Source organism: Tachyglossus aculeatus, chromosome 16, assembly GCF_015852505.1.
Source record: "Tachyglossus aculeatus isolate mTacAcu1 chromosome 16, mTacAcu1.pri, whole genome shotgun sequence".
Classification (NCBI taxonomy): Eukaryota; Metazoa; Chordata; class Mammalia; order Monotremata; family Tachyglossidae; genus Tachyglossus; species Tachyglossus aculeatus.
The window spans coordinates 27,891,053-27,898,034 of record NC_052081.1 but is presented as its reverse complement, the minus strand read 5'-3'; the positions used below and the strand labels follow the sequence as shown (position 1 = coordinate 27,898,034).

Here is a 6,982-nt window from a genome sequence, read left to right as displayed (position 1 = left end):
GGACTGTGTCCAAACTGGTTATCTTAAGTCTAACCCAGTGCTTAGTATAGTGCCTGGTTCATAATAAGCACTTAATAAATGCCATTTTAAAAAAAAATGCCTCCAAGGGTGATTTTGTGAGTTGGTTTAGTCTTTTCATTTTAGTGAGGTAGGGAGCTGTTAGAAAGAGGTAAGAAGCTAAGGAGAGGTGAAAACTGAATTCCTATTGGTATGGCTGGGCAGGAACCATCCAAGTTTTACAAGCTGAATCAGAATGTCACAGATCTAATGCATTGTGGCAGATATGTGCACACAGCCACAAAGTTCCAAATTCTGAACAACCAGAGCAATTATAAATTGAAAGTTGAATGCAGACAATAATGTTCAATTTGTCTTTTGAAACTGTGGGGAATTATAAATTGTTGGTGAAACTCTGACCATAGCCAATTTCCAGGAGTTGTGATTATTGGGCAGTAGAGGGCAGAGCTGTCTATTCTGTGTATAAAGCTTGTGTAGCATACTTTCAGTTTAATTCCCATATTGTGTTTTTGAGGAGGTCCATAAGTAATGTAGAGGTTAATCTTCTTGTCCCATATCTAGAAGGTAGGATAGCATTATAATTTTGGAAGCTAAAGTATAAAGAAATTACTCTTTCACAAAAATAATCAGCAGTGTGTAAATTGGACTAATGATGCTAACATGTCAGGGTGTAGGGTTAGTCTTCAACCAGATGGAACATAGCCTCCAGTAAGGTGGAAGGTTAGCCACTGGGCTGGCCCATAGCTAATCCAAACACTTCCATAGACCAAATCCACTTTTTTTTCAATTATTGACATTTCTAATTAAAGCAGAGTTTTATTTTCCCATATATATATATATATATATATATATATATATATATATATATATATATTTAATTATATATATTATATATATATATATATTTAATTGCAGTATCATCTGCTCTTAAGCAATGCAAAATACAGACTCTACTTTTGTAATCAGAGAATGTGAGGGTGAAGAGGAAGGAAAAGGACACATACAAATATTACACATGAATTTTAGACCTTTGTGTACTTTAACGTAGTTTCTCATGAAAAGAAAAACTTCAGAAACTCATTTAGCCTATCTAAAATGTCACCAAGAGAACAGTCCTGGGGGTTGGGTATGGTGACTTTGATGCTTTCAGGAACTCTGTAGTCAAAATGGACTTAATCGGGACTGATTATTTTTCTTCCCCGGCTTTCTTCTTTTGAATGATTTGGCTAACTCTCAGTAATCTTTCCTCACACTTAGTCCCTCAGTTCTTCAGCCGTTGGGGTTGCTCTTCTGGGAACCCTCATCCTCCATATCTCCTGCTTCTCCTCTCTCCGATCCATACTTCACTCTGCTGCCCAAATCATTTTTTCTATAAAAATCATCCAGACTATGTCTCTGCACTCCACAAGAGCCCGCCGTGGTTGCCCATCCACCTATTGCATCAAACCATCAGCTTTAGAGCACTCAGTCACATTGCCCCCTCCTAACTTACCTCATTGATTTCCTGCTATAACTCAGCATACTCATTTTGCTCCACTAATGACAACCTATTCTCTGTATCTCGATCTTGTCTATCTTGCCACCAGTCCCTTGCCCACATCTTCCCTTCGACCTGGAACTTCCTCCTCCTCCATATACCACCACTCTCCCCACCTTCAAGGCCTCATTAAAATCGTCTCTTCCAGCACTTATGTACAAAGACATAATTTATTTTAATGTCTCTATCCCTCTGTAGACTGTAAGCTCCCCACTTGCCTGCCGTGTGGCCTGAGACACGTCACTTCACTGCTCTGTGCCTCACTTTCCTTATCTGCAAAATGGGGACTAAATCCTACCCCCTCCTATTTAGAATGTGAGTCCTGTTTGGGAGAGGATTTGCTGTAGCTACTCATGGGCAGGGATCACGTCTACCAATTCTTTTATAGTCCCACACTCAATCAATATCACTGATTGATGAATTTAAAGCAAAAAAGAAGCAACAGGACTGTTTCACCTAATAATCCAGAAAAAGCAGCCTTGTTTCAGGGTACTTCTTTTCAGTTTTTTTTTAACATGAGATAAAAGGGAGATAATTTGTGGAATATAATGAACAATTATTTCAATAAAAGATGGAATTTCATTACAAATCTATTGATTCTCTATCAAAAGGCCCCACTCATAAAACACTAGGTCTGAACTCCTCCAGAATCACAGCTGTCATAGAACAAAATATTGGGCCTGGGAGTCAGAGGACCTGGGTTCTAATCCCAGCTCTGCCAGTTGCCTGCTGTGTGACCTTGGGCAAGTCACTTAGCCTTACTGTGCCCCAAGTTCCTCAACTATAAAATGAGGATTAAAAAAACCTGTTGGACAACCTGAGTAACTTGTATCTAGCCCATTATTTATAAGACAGCGTGACACATAGAAAGTGCTGAACAAATATCATAAATAATTATTTGTAAAATAACTGTTTACCTAGAAAAAGTAGTGCTGCCACAAAGCACTGAGAAATACCAAGAAGCAGTGTGGCCTAGTTGAAAGAGCACAAGCCTGGGAGTAAGGAGACCTGGTTTCTAACTGTGACTCCACTATTTGCCTGTTGTGTGACATTGGGCAAGTCACTTCACTTCTCTGGACCTCAGTTCCCTATCCATAAAATGGGGATTCCAGAAGCAATTTGCCTTCTGTGTTATAGAAGCAGCATGGTATAGTGGATAGAGCACGGGCCTGGGAGTCAGAAGGTCATGGGTTCTATTCCCGGCTCCGCCACTGTCTGCTGTGTGACCTTGGGCAAGTCACTTCACTTCTCTGGGCCTCAGTGACCTCATCTGGAAAACAGGGATCAAAACTGTAAGCCCCACGTGGGACAAGGACTATGTCAAACCCAATTTGCTTATATCCACCCTGGCACTTAGTACAGTGACTGGCACAAAGTAAGCATTTAAATAAGAGAAATTATTAATTGTAGAAGAGAAGGTTCTGTGGCATACTCGACAGACCCATACAGGACTCGTGATCTAAGGGGGAGAAAAGGAATTTAATCACCATTTACAGATGAGGAAACAGACACAGAGAGGCTAAATGACTTGGCCAAGGTCATCCAATAGGCAAGTGGCAGAATCAGGACTAGATCACAGGACTGGGAGTCAGGACACCTGGTTCTAGTCCTTATTCTGCCACAGTCCTGATTCTGTGTGACTTTGGCCAAGACAGATGAAATAAAATAATTTACAGGTATGTACATAGGTGGCGTGGGGCAGAGAGTGGGTGAATAGCAGGTGTCTAAAGGGTGCAGGTTGAAGTGTAAGGGTGATGCAGAGGGGATCGGGAGTAGGGGGATTGAGGGCTTAATCGAGGAAGATCCCTTGTAGGAGATGTAATTTTAATAAGATTTGAAGGTGGGAACATGAAGAGGGAGGGGTTTTCAGGCCTGAGGAGGCAGAGTGGCCTAGTGGAAAATAATAATAATAATGATAATAATGTTGGTATTTGTTAAGCACTTACTATGTGCAAAGCGCTGTTCTAAGCGCTGGGGGGATACAAGGTGATCATTTTGTCCCATGTGGGACTCACAGTCTTAATCCCCATTTTACAGATGAGGTAACTGAGGCACAGAGAAGTGAAGTGACTTGCCCAAGGTTACACAGCAGACAAATGGTGGATCTGGGATTAGAACTCGTGACCTCTGACTCCCAAGCCTGTGCTCTTTCCACTGAGCCACAGGCCTGGGAGTCAAAGGGCCTGGGTTCTAATTGCACTCTGTTAATTGCCAGCTGTGTGACCTTGGGAAAGTCACGTAACTTCTCTATGCCTCAGTTTCCTCAACTGTAAAATGGGGATTCAATGCCTGTTCTCCCTCCCACTTAAGATCATGAGCCCTATGCGGAACTGGGACTGTGTTTGACCTAATCAACTTGTACCTATGTTAGTGCTTAGAATAGGTTTGACACATAGTAAGCGCTTAACAAGTACAATAAGATAAACATCAAACAGTTCGGTCTGTGAACTAGTTAAAATGGAGTCTTACATAATGGTTTGGGTCACCCGGAAAGCACAGAATGTGGCATATAGCAGGCGATCAAATTAAATTCCTTTAACCAGAACAGCAAGTCTGGGTTGATGTGGGTGGAGGGTGAACAGGGAGAGCTCCTGGAAGCAATGAGCAAGAAACATTCAGAGTAGGGGAAGAGGAGGGGGTGAGGTGCCACATCTAGAGAAGCAGCATGGCTCATTGGAAAGAGCACAGGCTTTGGAGTCAGAGGTCATGGGTTCAAACCCTGGCTCCACCAATTGTCAGCTATGTGACTTTGGGCAAGTCACTTAACTTCTCTGTGCCTCAGTTCCCTCATCTGTAAAATGGGGATTAAGACTGTGAGCCCCTCGTGGGACAACCTGATCACCTTGTAACCTCCCCTGCACTTAGAACAGTGCCTTGCAAATAGTAAGTGCTTAATAAATGCTATTATTATTATTATCTTTCCTTGGCCCAGGCCCACCTGGGCAAGGGCATTGCTGCTAATGCCCCTGCCACATACCCAAGGGTTAGTGGTAATGTAGGTGTCAAAGCATTGAAAATAGCAGTAATCTCCAGGCTATCACTTGCCTCCAGCTTTAAGCTAATTAAGGAATTCTCTGAGGAAAAATGGGAATAATTATGGTATTTGTTAAGCATTTACTGGGTGCCAGGCACTGTACTAAGCGCTGGGGGTAGATACAAGCAAATCGGGTTGGACGCTGTCCCTGTCCCACACGGAGCTGCCAATCTCAATCCCCATTTTCCAGATGAAGTAACTGAGGCACACAGAAGTGAAGTGACTTGCCTAAGGTCACACAGCAAAAAAGTGGCAGAGGCAGGATTAGAACCTATGACCTTCTGACTCCCAAGTCTGCTCTCTATCCACCATCCCATTCTGCTTCTATTTCGTGATTGTATCAGAACCTGTTTAGAGTAGAGCAGGTGAGCAGCCTCTGAGGCACCTGGACACAAACCTAGGTATCAGACAACACCTGGATTGTGGGATCTAAAAGAACATATTTTATTGATGTTTTTTCAGTGAGTGGATACTTACTATGTGATCGCCGATGTGCGGTCTAAAATGCATTTTGATTAAATAATACAAAACTATTCCATTTCCTATGATGTATTATCCTTTGTAAAAAGAAAAATGGGGCTCCATGGGACAGGGATATTTCATTAAGAAGAATGTTAAAAATAGCATTGTCTTCGCCCAGCAACCAATAATATGGAAACTTGCTCCAGGGATGTTATTTTTATGGTATTTTGTATTGCGTAGCCTATTGAACACTCCTTAAGTGGGAGCAGTTGTTCTTCCCACATGTAGCAGCTTGTGGGACTGAAACTAAAAAAAGGCTCCAGTAACATAATGGCATCTGCAGCCAAGGAAGTTGTAGCTAAATGAAACACCAGACCTTGGACTCATAGTTCAGCTAGGAACATTCATTCATTCAATCGCATTTATTGAGTATTCATTCATTCAATTGTATTTATTGAGCACTTACTGTATGCAGAGCACTGTACTAAGCATTTGGGAAGTACAAATTGGCAACATATAGAGACAGTCCCTATCCAACAATGGGCTCCCATGAACACTTACTGTGTGCAGAGCACTGTACTAAGCACTTGGGAGAATACAATATAGCAATGAACAGATGCATTCTCTGTCTATCACAAGCTTACAGTCTAGAGGGGGAGATAAATAAATGAAAAACCTGGTCAGCACTTGGTCCCTAGCCCCTAAAAATTAATTATGGCACTAGTTAAGCACTTACCATGTGCCTAGCACTGTATTAAGCACTAAGGTAGATTCAAGATAATAAAGTTGGATACAGTCCATATCCCACATTGGGCTCACAATTTTAATCCCCATTTTACAGATGAAGAAACTGAGGCACCAAGAAGTAAAGTGATTTGACCAAGGTCATACAGCAGTCAAGTGGCAAAACTGGGATTAGAACCAAAGTCCTCTGACTCCCAGGCCCTTGGTCTTTCCACTGGGCCATACTGCTTTAACTTTTACAGACAATACAGGAGTTCAGCACTTCGTTGTCTGTAAAGGGATTAGTTCATAGTTGAATTTCTTCCTCTTGGGGTGTGATGTAACCAAGGCGACTCCCACCAAAAGAAATGACTGCCTCATTTTCACTAGAACAGCGTTTCCCTAGCCCAGCTCCAGGATGCCCTTTAATGGCAGGAAGACAGAGAGCAGATAGTCATTTCATTAAAGTATCTGTATCGTTTGGTCTTATGCCATCAGGTTGTTCCCTACCTGTAGCGACACCAAGGACACATCCCTCCCAGAACACCCCCCTCTTCTGTGGTCGTTTTGGTAGTGTAACCATAGAGTTTTCTTGGTAAAAATATGGAAGTCGTTTACCATTGCCTTCTTCTGCGCAGTAAACTTGAGTCTCCCTTCAACTCTCTCCCATGTTGCTGCTGCCCAACACAGGGGAACTTTGACCTGTAACAGATAGCCTTCCACTCACTAGCCACTGGCCAAGCTAGAAATGAATGGGTAGGCCTCTGCTTGACTCTCCCTCCTGTAATGGAGACTGGTAGAATACTGGAAACTCTCCAGGTGTGATCCTGAGAGGGGCTAAAGTGCCTGACAGGCAAAGTATTTAGGTCTCCCTTTAAAAACTTTCATAATCTCATGACCTTTTATCTAGTGCTTAATAAATACCATAGTTATTATTCTGAAAGTTATTTTTATGATCATTCATCCACCCGTGCAGTAACTTTCTGAACTGAAGAAGTCACGACTTCTCAAAATGTTTAATTCACAGTGAGGTTCAGAATAGATCAGGTTATATAAAAGTAGTTCTCTATATACAGCCGTGGAACATTTGGTTAAAATATTGATTGGGCATGGCAGCCAGGTGGTGACTGTCCCTTACAATTTGGAACACATATATATGGAATGAAAGACTGCCAATGTCATCTGAATGTCAATATTTAAATTTGCAG

General features: G+C 42.0%; 1 non-coding gene across 1 annotated transcript; it reads right to left on the bottom strand.

The window, feature by feature from the left end:
- Positions 1–6,474: 6,474 nt before the first annotated feature.
- Positions 6,475–6,611, bottom strand: LOC119938881. The gene has a single exon (XR_005454576.1). It is a non-coding gene; the product is annotated as a small nucleolar RNA SNORA7 (small nucleolar RNA).
- Between the last annotated feature and the right edge of the window lie 371 nt (positions 6,612–6,982).